Source organism: Falco cherrug, chromosome 18 (genome assembly GCF_023634085.1).
Source record: "Falco cherrug isolate bFalChe1 chromosome 18, bFalChe1.pri, whole genome shotgun sequence".
NCBI classification, from domain to species: domain Eukaryota; kingdom Metazoa; phylum Chordata; class Aves; order Falconiformes; family Falconidae; genus Falco; species Falco cherrug.
The window spans coordinates 4,644,888-4,663,360 of NC_073714.1; positions in this window are offsets into that span (position 1 = coordinate 4,644,888).

Here is an 18,473-nt window from a genome sequence, read left to right on the forward strand (position 1 = left end):
TGTATAGTTCATTCTTCACTTTAAAAACAAAACTGAAACCTTAAGATACTCCTGGAAAAATTTTGTGCTGCATACGGCATCCCCATGAAAAAGAAGAAGCTAAATTAATTTCTGTTTCATTAAATCACTCTTTATGTCCTGCACTGTATGTCAGCTTGCCCAGGCGCAGCTGACTCAGCCAAACTTCTGCTTGCCAGTACTCAAAGCATGATTAGTCTTGACGTTAGGGGGAGAGCGAGTGGTGGTTTTCCATTAAGGAAAGTAAACATGACTTAACTTTTTGAGCTACTGCCAGAAAAGAGAGTACGGAAACTAGCATTCTCTATTTTAAACTGTTTCCTAACACTTTTGTGATAAGATTGTGGAGTTTGTTTAGAGAGACTCCCCCCCCCCCCCCCCCCCCATTGGTACAGTTTGTTTAACTGGCAGTTTGTTGTCTATAATACAAGCTAATGAATTTTAAGGCCAGAAAACACCCTAAGTGCTTATTCTGGTGTGTATAATGAAAAAGAGTCCTACAGCTGTTTAAATTGTTACAGTTAAGGTACTTAATTTAGGTCACAGAGAAGGATGCATATATCCTTGCAAAGATTTAATGTATGGTGTTGTGCTGGACCTTCCACTTGATTCAGCTCTTACAGCGTTTAACTTACATCTTGCTTTGGACCGAAGTTTGAATTCCAGCCACTGGATCCCAGAGTACCTTTCTGTGGTAGATGAAGGAGCCTTTGAACTCTCAGGTGCATGCTGTGTCTCCTAAGTAAGTGTTTTAATGAAAATCTCTGTAGTTTAGGAATTTTCACAACCTTTTTCAACGGACATGTAACGTGCATCTAAATACATGCTGAGGGACAGTAATTTATCTGTGGCCACTAGAAAAATTGTGTGCTAAATTTCAGTGAAACATACTTGTAATCCTTCCTGTTGTAAAAAAAAAATAATTAAAAAAAAATCCTTATTTACTTTAGAAATGTTACACGAGCTTTTGGCCACACAAGATACAAAAGGTGCATGTGTAGCATTTCAAACACAAGCTATATTCATTCTTCCAGATTTTTTTGTGAACAGGAGCAAGCAATTTGATCATCCTTCAGGTACCATAAAGAGCTTTTGCAGGACCATTCTGACAGGTCTGCAACCGGAACGACATGTCTTCTCTACAGCTTACTATTGATTGAAAACCTCTTGCTTCTGCTTTTCCATTATTCGCTGTGAAGTTCATTGCTTGGACTCTTGTGTTCTCATCTTGCTTCATTGCGCTCCTCTTTCCTCTGGTCTGCCCAGTCTTCTCTCTTGAGTGCTCCTTCGAAATGTTTCCTTCGCTCGTGTTTTCATGCCACTTCTCTCTTTTTTTTTTTTTTTTTTTTTTTTGTTCAAATAACATGAGTGAGTGCAGTCTTTTTGAAGACCCACCTATTTCATGAAGAGTTTCAGTTACTGAAACAAAACATTGCCTTGTTTTGTGGTGTGTATTTCCTGGTTCTGTGAGATCTGCTGTTCTTCAGGTAGGTATGTGGTGGCTGTGTACAGCTTCAGATCTTGCACTCTGTGTGGTTGATCTGTATAATTGGATCTGATGAAGGCCAGAAGGGTGTGTGTTCGAGTCACTGTTTTGCTTTCACCTCAAAGGAAGTAGGTTATAAAGGAAGCAGTCTGTCATGTCTGGGTAGGAGGGTAATGCAGGCTTAAGTAGGCTAAATTGGGATTCAGCTCCGAGCTTGGAGTCATCTTCTGGACTTTTCTGTCTGAAATCCTCCAGAAGACCTGGAGGATGCTTTGTGACCAGTGTTCACTTCCAGTGGTGCTGGAGAAAACTTAATTGCTTACAGTTCTGAGCTTCATACGGAAAGGGGCTCACAGAAATAAGTTGTTTCTGCCAGTGTTTTGCTTGGGGGGGGGGAGATGAAAAAGAAGTGGTAGCTGCCAGTATTTGAGTTTCAGCAAGACTAGATAGGTGTTGGTGAGGGGGTAGTGAATGGGGCAGGCACTGACAGCAGTCTGGCGCTGCAGTGTGGTTTGGCCGGGCAGGGGTCCCTAAGAGTCCCTGCCTGTGCTGAGCAGTGCGGTGGAGCGGCCGAGGTCCGAACGAGCTTGGTGGGTCTGGCCTGGCTGTGCTGCCCCAGCGCTGGGAAGGAACAGTGTGTTCCTTTTTCTGGGCTTATCTAGGCAGCTCTAGTTGCAGGGTTCTGCTTTTTAAAAATACTGATAGTTTTGTAAATACTGATAAAGTAGGAAGAAATGTTTATATCGGAGTCAGTAAGAGCAAGATGGATACTGGAATTGGATTTTTCAGCTTCATCTTTGCAAACTTATAAGTAAAGCGTTCTAGCATGTGTAATTGCTATCCAGAGTTGGAGCAGTGCTCAAATACTTTTGCAATGTGTGTGACACAAAAATCTATTTGTACTCGTAGGCTTTTCAGGTGCTGCTGAGTTAGCCGTGTTTAACACTGTGTGCCGAGTACAGCCCACAGTCTCCTTTTGAATTCTCACAGAGGGGCTGGTTTTTCTCTCGCATGAACAGGCTGTACCAGTATCGGATGACTATACAGGCTTGCTTACTTGCTGAACCAAATGTCATTTTATTTCAGAGTGAAGCAATTGACAATTACAGCTGCTTCTTTAAGAGCGCTCTCTTGACGGGTAGAAGGGATCTCTGTGGTTCCTACCAATTATTTTAATAGCTTGGTTCATCCTGTGACCAGTATTATGTGCCTGTTTCTTATTTCTCCTCCTAGATGGCAGCTGCAGTGAAGTACCTTGTGTAAACACAGGATGTACTTGCAGGCCTCAGTCTGCAGCCCTGCCGCTTGCCCTGATCTGATGCGGGGCTTTTTGTGTGCTAAGAACTGGGTCTTGTCTAGTTAAATTAACAGGTATCTGGGGAAAGTCGGAACGTAGCCCTAGCTTTAAATTCTCTGTGGTCTTTTCACAGGGTTAGGCATGACTGGGCTATCTGGCTGGAGATGAATTGCTTTTAATATGTTTGGGATGGAAATAACGGAAAGACCGTTAGCTGTGCAGTGTCGTAACAGTGAGTTAAAATGATCAGTGACTTAGAAGAGGAAGCCTCTTCCTCCTACTGAAACTGCTGAACAAAAATAATGAATTTTGGGGTTTTTTGTGAAGAACCAGCAGGAGGTTCTTACGTGAATCACTGCCAAAAGCCTGATACACAGAAACGGATTTTTGCTCTGCATAGTGGTTTTGCCTCCGCTGTGTTCTCTGTGTGTGTGTGTGTCTGCATGCTAGAGTGGGAAAGGGGAAAGAGGAGGTGTGGCAAGATAAGCATCAACAATAAAAGATCCGTCCTTTCCCAGTGCTGTAACATTTTCCTATAGGCTTCCCTGCTAGGTGAGAAATAACGGCTGCATGAGAAGCCTCCCCAATTGGTTGGTAACGTAGTGGTATGATAAGTGATGTCACCCTGGCAGGCTTATTCACAAGATTGTGTTCTGGCACTTTTCAGGCTTGAGCTTTTATTTCTCAACAGATATATGTATGAGAGAGAGAGAGAGTGATGCTGAAACATGCTATATTGCATTTCCTTCTGCAAGTGAGAGTTGCTTATAAATCACTCGCGTTCCTTTTACGAGTGCTGTCAGAGCAAAGTTAATGTAAAATTAGTTGGGGTGGGGAAGAGAGGACAGGGAATTAGATTTCAGTAATTCTGCACAAGAGTTACAGGTTTCCAAAGAGTAGGCAGAGAGCTGCTGGAAGTATTTACACTGATGAATGCATGAGGAAGACAAACGCAGCGGCTCTGAAAGTATTGTTAGTTGTGAGCGTCTATGAGTAGGTTAATTGGATCGGTGTAACAAAAAAGGAGAAAAGGCACAACGGAAGGGATTTTCTTCCCAGCCTGTGCCTCTCTTAACCCTCTGACTCAGGTTTTGCAATACTGAATTCTGCAAACATGGGAAGATGTCTTTCTTGCCCCAAAGAGCTTGTATGTTATTCTTGATGTAGACACCTAGTTGAGCATGCAAATTTGCATGCATAATTGACACACCTGCTGAAAGCCAAAACAACACAAGCCTTACAGCTTCACTATTTAGCTTTTTCTTACCGATTTATTTTACTATTTACCCCTTCTGGTGAATTTGACCGGTTTTTGTTTTGGTTTAATATGTGTTTTACTTTAAATTTGTTCTCCAAGCATTAAGGATTTTTTTTTAAAGTTGTTTTTTTTTTTTTTTATTGGGCTGGAAATACGAATAGTGGTTTTGTTTTCCTAGATGAGTACTTAAAGGAGCAGCTTTCTTTATGCCACTGACTTAATATTGGCTCTAGGAAGGTCTTTATGACTTCTCATCTGGAGGAAATGGAAATACTAACCTACCGTAGAAAGGTGTTAATGATATCATTTAAAAGTAAAAGATTGCCATAATCCTTTTGTTTAAACATCTTGAACACCAATGATATTTTTTCCAGATTCTCAGTCAGCGTAGATAATTCTAGTGTCAGCAAATTGTATGCTGATGTGTGCTCTCTGACCTGTTCTGGTTTGATTAGTTTTCTGATTATATGGTATGTCTGTCTTCCCTTATAAGGCCAGATGTGATGAGGCAATTAATACATTTATATTCCTATAGAAACTTATTCCTATGAGACTCAAATTTGTGTGGAACTTGATAATTTATGGTGGGCTGTTTTTGTGGGCCTTAGCTTAGTGAAGTAGTGAGGTGATGGTCTTTAATCTTAAATTACCAAAGTGAACTCACATGTTAGCATACTGAGTCAGTAAGCGCATTTTTAATCTCTGCGATAGTGTAATGTATTTCACATTCATGCGCAATATTGTGTTACGTATTAACATATTTATATTTCATATATAAATACATATATTTTACATTTTTATGAATTACAGTGTATTGTGACACTGTATTGTGATCAGGCAATCCAATTGCTGTATGAATTGTACCGTGATGGTCAGGAACTGAAAATCTATCGCCTTGTTTCTGCAATTAATTAATACACGTGGAGCCTCACTGGAGAGCAGCGGGTCTGTGTTCAGTGGCTGTGGCTACCAAACTTGTGTGAACCGAGCTGGGGTGCCAGATTCTGTCATGCAGCACGGCTGAAGCCTATAGACGTACTTGTGCAGTAGGATGTAGATGGTACGAAGGGGGTGACTGGTGCTGTCATGTTAAGATCCTTTCTCTTTCAGTGCATACACAGAGCCCGTTAGAAGGTCTATTCCCTACCGTTTTTATCAGCAAGGAAACCTGCATTGTTCTTGAGGTAGAGTCCAGTGGCCTTCCCAGACCTCCTATGGAGAGCGATGAAAACCTCATTGGGAAGCCTGAAATGCTTTTATCACATGCAGTGGGGCAGTGAGCCAGAAACCTAATGATGATCTCTGGAGGTTAGGCAGAGCGATTAGAATATTGGTCGGAGAGAATAATTTATACCTCCTCAAGGCCTTTCTCCAGTGCAGCACTAAATATCTTTTGACTTTTAAGAGAAATGGGGCTTGATTAATGTTCAGATGTATTATGCTGGCACCACTGGTTTCTTCCTCAGGACTCTGATTATGTTCAGTCATCAGCTGCTTTTTCCTTTTGCTGAAGTAAGTTTCTGTGTCTCTTTGGTCAAGCCTCTAAAAGCTGGCTAAACATGTTTGATTTTATCCACTCTGAATTTGCTAGCAACCTGGGACAGTAGCTTTTGGGTGGGTGAACTGTCCCGTGCAGGGCTGCGTTGCTGTAAGACCTGTGCTCTCGAGGCGGTGACACGGTGCTGCCGGAGGGCTCTGCGTGACGGATAGCGCTAGAGCTGGGTCACACAGCTGGGCTGCCTGGGGGAGAGTGGGGCGAAGAGGGTCAGGCTGGGGAAAGCTCCTGCAAGGGTCCTGGGGGAGCAATGGGTGCGATCCTGTGTCCTTGCATTGGTCTGAAGCAGCGGGGAGAGAGGCCGAGGCTTCTGGGCAGGCTGGGCACTGTATTGGAGTCACAGTGACCCCAGTTTGTGCTGTGCCTCGTCCTTCACTGGGAGTTGTAGATTTCAGCAGGGTCAAGCAAAGGCTTATTTTCTAAAGAATGACTGTATGAAATACAAGCAGCTCTAATTCATCAGCTCTACTGATAAGAGATGTGGGTCAAGTTCCCCATGTACAGGCCTTCTTTTGTGGGACCTAAGTGCTGCCCAGGCCTCGCGCCAGATCCCTGTTCAGAAGTGAATCTCGCTCGGAGCTCTGGTGGAGCGAATGCGAAGCTCTTCTCCCGTGTTGTGACCTCCCAAGTGATTCCAGGTTGCCATGGCCACGCAGCATATTGGTGGCAGAGAGCCTGATTCAAAGGCAGGGTGAGTCTTTCCGCTGGCTCTGCAGGCTCCAGAGTCGGGGACAGAGCTCAGGAGTCTCAACTGACAGCTATTCCTTCTGTCTTGTTAGTGATCTGCATTCCCCAGCCCAAAGCACAGATCTAGTAGCCGTCTGGCACTTGGGAGCCAGCGTGCTAACACGCTGCTTCGCTGCTTTCTGTGAGCTCTTACGCTGCGTTGAGTTCTGTCTCCAGATGCTCTCCACACAGCACTCGAACATGCTGTGCTGCAATTAGTTTAGCAGGTGCCCAGCACTACAGATTATTTATTATTAGCTGTCCCTAATACCGTGCTGCAGATGCACATGATGCTTTGCAAAGACAGGGAGGGAGATTCCTTGCCCCAAGCACCCGTTTGCCTTTTGTTCCCGAAACCTCTACTCTCTAGCAATTCGGGCCTCCCGATGATTGCTTCCCCACCCCATGTGTATTGTGACAGATAATTAACCTTTCAGCAGCTTGATTAACCAAGAACTTCTGCAACCTACCCTTCTGGTAAAGCAGCAACTTTGCTAGCAAACCATGCTTTTTCCTCCTCCCAGCTTGATTTAAAAAAAATAATAATCAGTGAATGCTGATTCTTTGTCATGTGACCTTTGTGTGTGTTGGTCCTGTGTAACATGAAGGAAACCCAACATCTGGCTTGTGGCTAGAGCAGATTATAAATCTGAAAAGTTTGAAAAAGAAAATCACCTATAGCCCAGGTAAAACCAACACCATATTTTCTCACAACTGCAGAAATACTTTACTGTTACTATTTTTAATGTTTAAAGGGAAGTCTGCACTCTTCCACCCCCCTTCCCCCCCGCCCTTGCGTGGGAGATACTTCTTTGAGATAAAAGGAAAAGGTTCGCTCAGTGATTACATTGTGTTTCACTTTGAGGATAAGTCGAGGAGATTTGGCTTAAGATGAAGGGGAATAAAATGAGTAAAATCTGTATCTGTTTGAATGGTCATATGAGCAAAAAGAGGGTGTGATACACATTTGTAGTATTAGGATCAGACAGGAAAATAAGGAATAGGATTTAGCCTAAAGATGCTTCTGTAAAGCATTTAAGCACAGCAGCCTGGACAGCTTTATATTTTACTCGTTAGGTCGTATTTTTTTCTATCTGTTTTTCCCCTAAATGTAGCAGGGTGGGCTAACACATTTTTTTTTTAAGGCCCTTTACACGTAAGTTGAACATAAAGCTTGTAACAGCTGGCTCTGTGCTGAGCTGTAGTCTCTCGCAGAGTACTGGTAGATGCGTAATTTTAGATTAATCAGGTGAGAAAGCAATGGCCAGCCTAATTGCAGGCCTAAGTGAAGGCAGGCTTCCTGGAGAAATTGTCTGGCTTGATCGGATGTATTGGATCCAAGCAGGGTCACAAAGCAGATTGCAGAGGGAGGGCTAGCGGCTAGGAAGGGGCTGGTGTCTCGGTGCAGGTAATGGCCTGTAAAACCACAGTACAAATGCAGTTGAGTTTCTGTCCTGCTTGTCAGTCCACTGGGGAGCCTTTGTTTTCTTCCCTTCAGCCAGTTTCCTGGTAACCATTTAAATACGCTGACACATATTGCCACTGGCCTTCCCTTTATTTTTGCTTGGCCAGGTAGCAATCAAGCAATGTGTTTGTATTGCAAAAGAAATCACTGTGGTCTTCCCTGAGTTGTAGCTGTACTTACCCTCCCACCCCTGCCGCTGCAAGCACCTGCATTGCTCTGTGCCTTCCAAGAGGGACGTAGCGTTCCCTAGATTTAAGCAATAAGCAGCTTTTTGTTTATGTGCTTTCACAGGTGCTTGCGAACAACTCCAGCCTAAACAGCATCTCATAACTTATTCTGTGTCTTGCTGCAGACTCTTCTTTCACTGGTTGGCTACTAAAATAGCTGTGATTCAGAAAGGTAATTTTCCAGGAACTTTGTAGGAAAAATTATAGTTAGATTCCTATAGATTAGAACCTCTTATGCGCTAGGTAATCATTTTGGGGCACCTTGGGTTTACTGAAGAAGCTAAACTCTTTCAGAAGGCTGTTGCAAAACCAGGCCATGTGCATTGCTCGTAAGCATGCTTCTCTCTGCTTTCTGTATTAGCAAAGCCATACAGACTCTCGCCACCATTTAAGGTTGTCTCCAGGGCTTTAAAGCTCCCTGCAGCTGAGGCCCCTGCTTTGTGGCCACCTCCTGCCTCTTTCAGGGTCTCTGTCAGACAAATGAAGGGGCTGTGGCAATAAATAAAAATAAAAAAGCAAGGCCGTGTTCCTTCTCTGGTTCTCATCTCCGTTCCCTTGCCGTGGAACGGTGAGATGGGAACATCTCTTGTGTTCCCGTGTGCCAGGAATTTTATGCACCGTTTGCTGGAGGCAGGCACACTAATAGTCTAGGCCACTGAGATGTCTCTAGTTGGGAATCTTAATTGCTGAGCACTTCTGAAATCCTTGCTGTAAATGCTTTAGGGCTTTTCCTGTCAGAATGGGCGTCTGGCCAGTAGGTTTCTGTTCTGCACCCTCCCTTTAACATCAGGATCTTCAGCAGCGCTGTTGTGACAATGGCGTTGAGTGTTGGGCTGCTCCCAGCTGTTATTTCTAGGATCAGCTGCCTGACTTCCCTGATTCAGAAACCCTAAGAAAAACCAGCACCATGGCAGGAGGTGGGTGCCCTCCAGCGCTGCAGCCCGGCTGTCAGACCCAGCATTTCCAGGGTGTCAGAGGAGATCCACCCAGTCTGGTATGTGGGTCTGTTTGCACTAGCTTGCTCGTTCTGCTATGCACTCCTTGATCAGACTTGTGTCTGGTGCCGCACTCTTGTTGAATTTAGGGGTGAAGGATTTCTTTTTTTGTTATTCTTCTCTACGCAGAACCCCATGAAATGATTGAGAGCTGCAGGTTTCAGTGCCCCCCCCATCTCCTATGACAGGGATGAGCTGACAGAAGGGCTTGTCCAGCTGGGAGCCGCTCCTTTGCCTGGCTCTGAGCGAGCAAAGGGAAGGAGGGCAGTACAGAATGAGTCATAGACTGGATGAATTGTTCTGGCAGGGCCTGACCCTGATGCATTCAGATGTATCCAGGCATAGCTGAATGAAATGTAATGGTCTGAAGTTCTGTGATGATCTTTGCCTAAATTAGGGTGGTGGTTGGTTTTTTTTTCCTTTCAGTGGAAGCCTGGTATTTAAGTCCCTTCTGTTTCTTTATCTAAGGCTTACTCCCCTCCTGCACCCTGAGTTAGATGGCCATGCAGGTGCTGCCTTGTCCTCCTGCAAAAAAAGAAACCTGCATGTTTGCTACAGCCAGAAAGATATCAGGCAAATCAGATGTACCCTGGAGCTGTTCGCTGCAGAGTTCGGGATAACAGTCCCCAGAGTGTTTTGGAAATACGTTGTGAGGAGTGCAAAGGCCTTAGGTGATTTCAAAGGGTTGATTGGGATTTAATTTTTTCTGTTGTGAAATAGCATTTGTCACTAAGGTGGAAGAAATCCTTTTTTTCCTGACAGACTCCTGCAGGAACGCCAGTTAATTTTGTTAGTTCTAAGATAAAGGAAGGCGCTTCTTTTTCTCAGCTCTAGGGAGTAAGTAGCAAGGTGTGGCCATTTAAAGTGCTTCCTCTGTCAGGATGACTTCCACGTTTTTACTGATGTGATGCCACAGGGGAGGGAGGGGCAACTTGATCTGAAGAAGGAACATGCAAGAAGGTTGGGAGCTTCAGTGGGCTAAAGTAGGAGAGACTTGGCATCCATCAAGGTCAGCATGGCAGTAGGAGATAAGTCTGAAGAAAGAGCCAGGTAGAAACAGCAAAGCCATCCGGAGCTCTGTCAGCAATGTCAGGTTTATGTATTGAAGCAAATGATAGTTTTAGGCGATGAGGAGCTTGGAGCCCTCAGTAGGGATTGTCTAGCACGCAGCGCAATAGGTTTGCACATCCCGGCTAGAATGCAAACATGAATATCAATCTGGTAGTAGCACAGACAGCTGAGCAGGGTTTGGTTTGGTGGATCTAGCCTCTGTCACAGACTGGATGTATGACTGCTTTCTCCAGCATCGTCCCAGCTGGGACTTCTGAGCAGTAGTGGCCACTTGAGAGCAGCGTGGCAAGGGACAACTGGCAGCATGGCCAAGTGTTTGACCCCACAACAGGAACGAAGTGTGGCCAGCAGCCATGTTATACCACCCAGCCTGCAACTGTGCTGGAGAAGAGAGGTCCCTCATTGTGTCTAGGCATCAGGCATCAAAAAGGGATGATTTGTGATGCCAAGGAGAGTTGGGGGAAAGGACCCTGGCTAGTGTGGCAAGTGCGTAAGAACGATCATAAGCTGGGCCCTTTTGGATAATTGATTAATTATTCTCATTTTATTAAGCAGTGTATTAAGTAGGGTTCAGTGCACTAAAAACTCATTAACTAGGGCAACTGGGGACAAGCACAACAAGCACATGCCATTTGATTTTCACAGGGGTTGCAAAACACCCTCACGTACACACAAAACCCCTTTGAAGTCCCAAGTTATCATGTCCGGCAACCTGGAAGAGCAGCACGGCTGGACTGCTCTACGTAGTGCTGTACGTCTTGCAGAAGGCCTGTCGGGACCCTATCTCTGGAAGCTATTGGGACTTTGCCATCTCTGTCGTCAAAACTAAAAGCTTGTAAACTTTGCTTTAAAACTGTAGTGAAAGGAAGGCGGCTGTGTAGGTGAGGAGAGCTGTGGGAAGAGTTCAGAGGCCTCTCAGCAGCTGAGTCGTTTAGCTTGCATCTTCCATGTGAAGGAGCAGGGTAGCTGTTGGGGTGGATGTAGCAAATGGGCATGAGTCTGTAGTCCCTGCCTGGCTTGGAATAAAGTGCTGCCAAACAGAATTTGGTTGGAGGTTCTGACAGGGTCTGGGCAGTGGGTAGTGCCAAATAACTCCCCAAGAAAGCCACACCAATACGCGTCCTCCCAGCTCCTTTCAGCGTAAAACAGAGCACGGCCTGATGCACCCACAATGCGAAATGGGAGCTGGATCTTAAGTTCTCTTGGCAAATCTTTGGGTGTATTGTCAGTAATTGGGTTGGCAGACTGTTGTCACCCTTGAATATTTTGTGGAGATTGGGACTGCTTTTGTTACCGTAACGGAACTCATAATGAAGGCGTTTATTTTAGCATGCGGTATGGCTCAGTGGACCATTTACCACGGCCTCATAGACATTAGTGCTTTGTAGTTGGAGAACCGTTGACTTAATGCAGTGCTGAAAGGTAATTTTGCTGTTACGGTGATGGATACAGCACAGTAACAAGGGTAGAAAATAGTGTCTATTTATAGGCCTCCCATCGAGATATATGAACTATAGAATGAAACGTTTTCTCAGTGACAATCTGAAGACTCGTGTGAGAACTGCTGACAGCTTGGACTATGGCCTGTGGTGGTGGGGTACAGAGAAGCAGGAAAGATGGATACAGCAGTTACAACGAAGGCAAAGTCAGCTAACAAATTGGCCGTTTCCCTTTTTCCATTCAGTTAGGAGTGACAAATGGTTTAAATTATATTACTTCCTTACATTAAACTACAGCATGGCCAACTGCCTGGAGATGAATACAGTCTATGGATCTTGCAGATCACATTCATTTTAATGTGTTTTCTTTTTAAAGGTTCATAGTTCTGCTTTTGGTTCTAGTCTGTTGGGTCCCTGAAATGTAGTGTTTGCAAGAAACCTAGCTGAAAGGATTACAGTGCAATTAAAATTCCTTGTCCTTTTTCCTTTCTGGCACTCCTGTATGTAGAGTGGATTGTTTCTGTCTGGAAGATCTAATTAAGTCTGCAACAGTGAAGGAGACAAGAAAGAGTTAGAGATGGCTTTTTTAATTCAATATAGGTGGGGCGTGAGGGCTGCATGATATTTGTTTCATCTTCTTATATGATTTGCACTTGATGTGACAATTTGCCATACCATAGACATAGATAGGAATGATTGTTTAATGGAGTCACATTGATTTACAGTGCTGAGAATGGCCTGCACTTCCCAAAAATGGAATTAACCAAATCTAACTTGCTTTCTGTGCAGAAGAATGCAGGGACCTTTCTCAGTATGTATTAACATTTTAGTGGGCTCTGAACCAATTCTCCCAGCCAGTGCTTTAAAAACAAAATCAGATGTTGTATTTAACTGTGTAATAGCAGATACAGAAAACAGCTAGTTTCTAGGAGCCGGAGAATGGTTAACAGAAACAGTAAGGATTGTTTGGATTTGGCTTAATTTTCTTCTTTAGATTTATCCACTGGCACATCAAAGTTTTTCTCAACATATCTGTTAATCAAAAGCAGCCACTGATGAATCTTTCTGTGTAAGTTTTGGCCTGTGCTGTGTTGATGGCTGTTCAGCACGCTTAGTCCAGGCTGGTTGGAGTACGTATCCCAAATAGACCCCTGCCTAGGGCCTGCGTGTAGCCTCCAGCTCTGACTTAGATGCTCCGTTGAGTAGGCTGAAATAGCGCGTAGGCCTGAGCTCTGCTCCTCTTGACAGAACAGAAGCCACGTGTCGGCAGTTCCCTGCTGAGGACGAGGAGGCCCAGTGCGGGAGGCTGGTCTGGTGGGCCTGGTGCCGGGTGAGGCCTGAGCAGATGTGGTTTCCGAGGGGGCTCAGGTGAGGGGTCCCAGCTGTGCGACGTGACCGAGAGGTGCCCCCCGCCGAGGGCTGCTGAGGGGCAGCTACAGCCTTGTCGCGTCCGGCCTTTGTCCTCCACGTTGCAAACCTGGCAGACCCATCTGCTGCGCTCGTCAAAAATCCTGCTGCTGAGCTTCCCTTCTCCCTCTGGAAAACGGCTGTAACAGGATTTCTTTCCTCCCTTGCCTTCATCGGACTGTGGAGATCTGGGCTTTGTGTGAGGAGCTCAGGCAAACGCAGCGCCAGCGATGCCCCAGTTCCAATTCTGTCTCGCCACCGCTGCTAATTCACAGCAGAGCAAGTGCCAGCTCCTCGGGATGTAGGCTGAGCCTGTTTCGCTAGGAAAACTACTTGCATAGTCTTTGTGGCTAAACTAATACAGCGGTGTGTCTTCTGCTGCTGTTTTTGTTATTTCTCACTGACCTCGTGATTTATACAAGACCACGTGAATGATGCACACCCGAGGGCATTTCCCTCAGGTTATTTAATTTATTCATTTAAGTCCAGCTTTCTGCTGCGCTGTCTGAGAGCAGAGATCTCTCAGTAGTACGAAAAACAAGACAAAACCAAGGCGAAGGTAGATCTCGACAGAGCTTGCAAAGGCCTAGGCTTGATGGTTGGTAACCAAGGCAACGAGGCCACTTTTGAAATAAGTGCTTGCTGCAGACCCCCATTTTGTGCGGAGAACTGGTCAGCATTAAAAATTAGAGAAGACAAGGTAAGATCTATTAGGCAAACAAAGCTGTCAGACAGGCAATCAGAAGTGCCTGCCATCTAGCTGACTAAATTAAAGCAGGCACCGCATGGGGACTGAATGTTCGCTGCGGGTTTGATCGTTGCCTTGCAAATGTTTAAAAAGGCTGGTTTTGCCAAACAAGAAATGAAGATATAGATTGCAAGGAAAAGTTGTTTGTTTCCTTTTGTAAAAGTGGCTGCAGTCTGCTCTTTTCTTGCACTAAATCTGTGGCAGAACTCAGACTGCAACTGTTGTAATAGAGGGTGCAAATATAGCCCGAAGCCTTCACTGAGTGGGAACATTCCTACAGGTCTGATTTTTATTGCTTAATTTCACATGAGGATAAATGGGAGGGAGACATGGATGACGGTTTTAAGCCACTTTTGTGCTCCCATCTTCTATTAAAATGCTCGGGGGTTAACAGGTATTATGGCTGCTTTAATTTACATTCATAATGTTCTTTGGCTGATAGTCTCTTTCTTTTCACTTAATAGCCCTTCAACATGTCCTGTGCTTCTCCTGGTCAATATTTAAGTTGTGATTTTGGTCTTTTAGAAAATGATCTGTGGTGTAGGGAGAGGATCTTGTATAGATGCATCTGAACCAGACCTCTGTTGTGGGGCTGCTTGCAATTGCAGGGGGCTGCTCTCTGTCCCAAGTCAGTCCTTCTGATCCAGTATTCCCCAGGGCTTTTCCATGATTGTGTCTGGACAATTGGATCTGCTAAGAGATGAGCTGAGTTTTGCGAAGCGTGTATGGAAACTTTGATCCCTAGAGCTGAACCAACTATAGTGTATTCATTTCAGACGAGCCGCATCCTGGACTCAACGTGCTGCATAAGCCTTAGTTGTGTCGAATCCCATCGTAGGGGCGCAGTCAGTGACTGTCCAGCTCTGCGGGTAATCTTATGGCAAGGTTTGGATCTGGTCCTGAACATCTGTGCTGCAGAATCCCTTGCAATGCACTTGTCACACTGCTGGCTGGTGTGATCACATCCATCCACCAGCAAAACTTGGACCTGTTGGAAGCAGACATATCTGTTCCAAAGCTAAATGCGTGATAAACTGTCTGAACAAAGGCATGAGTGGAGGGGTCTGTATCCACAGATTTTTTACTGCCTGGTGGTTTTCTTCATGTACATTGAGCCCAGCCTTTTTATTGTGCAGCCATGGGTTACTTCAGGTCTGCTTCAGCACCTGGAGATTGAGTGGGCGGATGGTTGTCTTTTCAGCTAGGCTTCATTTCAGTGTTTTTTAAGTTGTCGAAGCTAAGATTCAGTGATCTACAATAAGAATAATATAGAGAGGGAGGTGTACTGGCAAACTGGACCTGATCTGTGTTTGGCAGCCCCAAAGGATGAAGAGAAACAGACCCCTGCCTTTCTTTTAAGAGCTCCTCCTGCCCTCTGAAGAGCACCCATTTTGCATTCTGTTGCCATTGCTATAGTAACTTTCTGCCTCCTGATTTTGTTATGAATGGCAATGGGAAAAGCCTTCATGCAGGCTCCAGCTGATACCCTGCTGTTTCAAACATCCTGAAGGCTTGCTTTCATTTTTAACTCATGAATGGATGGTGCTTTTTAGCTGGGGGTTCCTTTGTGAGCCTATGTTTTCTTCCTTTTGCCTCTGTGCCTTCAACAATACACCATATGTCCGCTGTACACAAAGAGGGGAAATTTGGGAGTAAGCAGCTTTGTACAGGCAAAAGTCTGGATCTTTATAAGAGAGAGTGCTGGGCATTTTTGGGAGGCGGCAGTTTATAGCGTTGTTTCTGTGAGACGAACGAGAGCCAGTGGGGTTCAGTAGCTACCAGCACGGGGCTCTGAAGGCTGACTTTGTCTTCCTTTATCATGATCCAGGCATTCCCTCTCCAGACACAATGCAGCGTTTTTCCTTCTGCCAGCACGCTGTCCCTCTGGGACTTGCTGCTACCATGGAAAACAGCATAAAGCACGGGTGAATCTATTCTTTAACCAGTTGTGAGCAGCAGGTCAATATTATCGCTGCCATTTAACAAATGTGTAGATGGATCCCACAGAAGGGAAATGGCTTGCCTCGGTCAAAAGAATGAACATCAGAACTGGGGTAACAGCTCAGGAATTTGGTGTTGCTGACACATTAACTATTTTTGTTTAGAACAGTACCAAAATGATGTGACCTTGAAAATGACTTGGTGCTAGAGGTTATACCTGTATAGGTAGTTACCGAGAGAAGGATAATGGAGGGGACAGTCACAGCCGAGAGACTGAATCAGTATCTCCAATGAGGGGACAGATTTCCAGGGAAAGAGTTCCTTGTGTTCTCATACAGGAATCAAAGCCAGCTTTCCAACTTAATTATTGTTCCTAGAGATAGTGGTAACCATTTCCTCCCAGCACCCTGCAATTTAGCCTCAGTTAGAGCATCTTTTCTGCATGACCAGAAAGTTTATCCTCCCATGCTGCCCAAGGTGCTGTTGAAACATTTTTCAGGATGGGCCTTAACTTGACTTTTGCTGCTGCTGGTTAAATTTATAGGGCGTAAATATATTTTAGGCTCACAGAATCTGTCCCACCTTGAATTGCAAGAGAGGTGCCCTTTGAAAAACAATGTGCTTTAAAATCCTGCTCCTCTGAAATGACTGGACTTTCATGGGTTTTCAGATGATGGGTATACTGTTTGTGCAAAGTTGCGTATGCATTCTTATTAAAAAATAACTCGCTTACCTTAACGTTAATATTTCTCAAACCTGATTTTTGAGATGCTGATTAATTAGTGTACAATGCAGTAGACCTCTCAAGTGATTTCATTTCATTATTGTGGTTGTTTATTCTTTAATCCCCACATCTGAAATAATTTTCTGCTCACTAAAGAATTAACGAGTCTCTCATCTTTGCAGATAATTAGTATTATTGCCTCTTAATAGGCACAGGTGAATGCAGTGACATGCCAAAGGTCACAGTGAGTCAGTTGCAGAGCCAAGCCAGGAGCCTGAGTTTACATTCTGGTATAGCAGACAACGGACAGTGCTGCTTCACTTGACAGGTTTTGGGATGCAGAATGGAACAGAGAAGTGAGCCTGCTAAAGCAGGCTGGTTTGCTTGTAAAGACTCACTCAAGTATGTGTATTTATTTCACTGCCTGTACCTAGCCGAAGCAGCCTTGCAGATTACAGTCCTCTGCAGAACTCTTACATTTGCACACATTAGCAAAGCAGACAGGAAACTGTAGAGCAGCCAGTGCATACTTCCCACTGTAATGCTAATTTATTGGCTTCTGTTAGGGAAAGAAAATGATGAGTAATTTGAGGGAGAGTGTTTGCTTTTCCTGTGTAAGACTGGAAAAACTGATCCAGATTAAAAGCTAATGGGGCACTGTTGGACCTGGGGAGAATTGTGCCATACTCTGAGGCTCCGACTTTGAAGTGTGGAACATTGAATCCTGCAAAACACCTGAATGGTATCTTAAATCTCAGCGGGAGAATTGCTCTACCAATACTGCTGCAGCCATTGCGTGTTTCTGAATCTGGGCTAGTTGTTTGCAAGAGATGCACAGATCTGTCAGGAGATGTAGGTGCAATCCATTTTCTTTTGCGTATCAGTATCGGCATTGAGGCTGCTGAAGAGTAACGTGTTTCTTCCTTAGAGCATTGTTGTCAGAGATAGATACCAAAGCCGTGCGCGTTGTTTGGAAATGTTCTTACGCTTGCAGTGGGGCAGCGTTAGCGATGCTGGGATCCCTGGGGCATGCCCTGGCTCTGTGTCTTCCAGATGTCAGCTCAGCTAAACTGGCTTGGGTCTGGGCATTGTCCATGCTCAAAATCTGTAGTGGTTACAGTGTGAGACCTTTGTGAATATTCTTTATCCAATTGTGTGAAGCGAGTATCAAACCTATCCATTGAGCTGTGCTTAAAATTGTCAAAACGTTTGAGAGAGAGTTTTTCTTTTTTCTTTCTAAAGGGTTAAAATACTCATGCCGGTTCTTTAAAAACTGCAGTTCTTCATTTTGAAGTCACAATGTCTTTCTATGCAAATGTCTCCTTTGATCCTACGAAAAGTACAACTCAACCTTAAAAAAAACCAACCTGCTTAGCCCCCAAATGAGACATTTCATATCAGATGGAAGGCAGGTCAGTCTGAAATTTTATGTTTTGATTCACTGAAGTTTATTTAACAAATTGTTTCATGTTGACCTCAGATCGTTAAAACAAAATCCAAGCAATTGAAGGGGGAGAAAGGCTGTTTTGCACAGTGTAACACAGAGCCTGACCTCCTGGTACTGCTCTTCTGGAAGAGTTAGTAATATCCTGCATTTTCACTCAATTACAGCAGGCTCTGTGGATGATTTTAAACAAATATTTCCACATATACAGCACATATTGGAGGGTATGCAACTTGCACTCTTTCTGAAACACCAGTACCCAACTTACGTGGATGTTAAAGCAGCATCTTAGGTGCTCCCATGCTCCCTTACCGTTTAAAAGGGAGTATGCATTTCACTGGTGGGGGAAACGATCTCCCTGTGTGTAACTCCTCATTCTGCCCATGGAAAGTCAGGTGTGACCCTGGCATATCTCTGGCTGTGCAGGGATACCCTGGCAGTGGACGATGAGGCGTCTCGTGCTGGTGACACTTTACTGTTCCTTTCAAAAGCAGCAGCTGGCAGCCCTCTGATTAGTATGCTACAGATGGTAGCGTGATGCAAAGGGCCTCTCCCATCCCCACACCGGGGCACCCTCCACGCTGTCACCTCCCTCCCTGATTCAAGGGGAACCATTGCTGCTTGCTGGCGTTTCCCGTTCAGCAAAGCTGCATCTTGGGCTTTGGCCGGTAA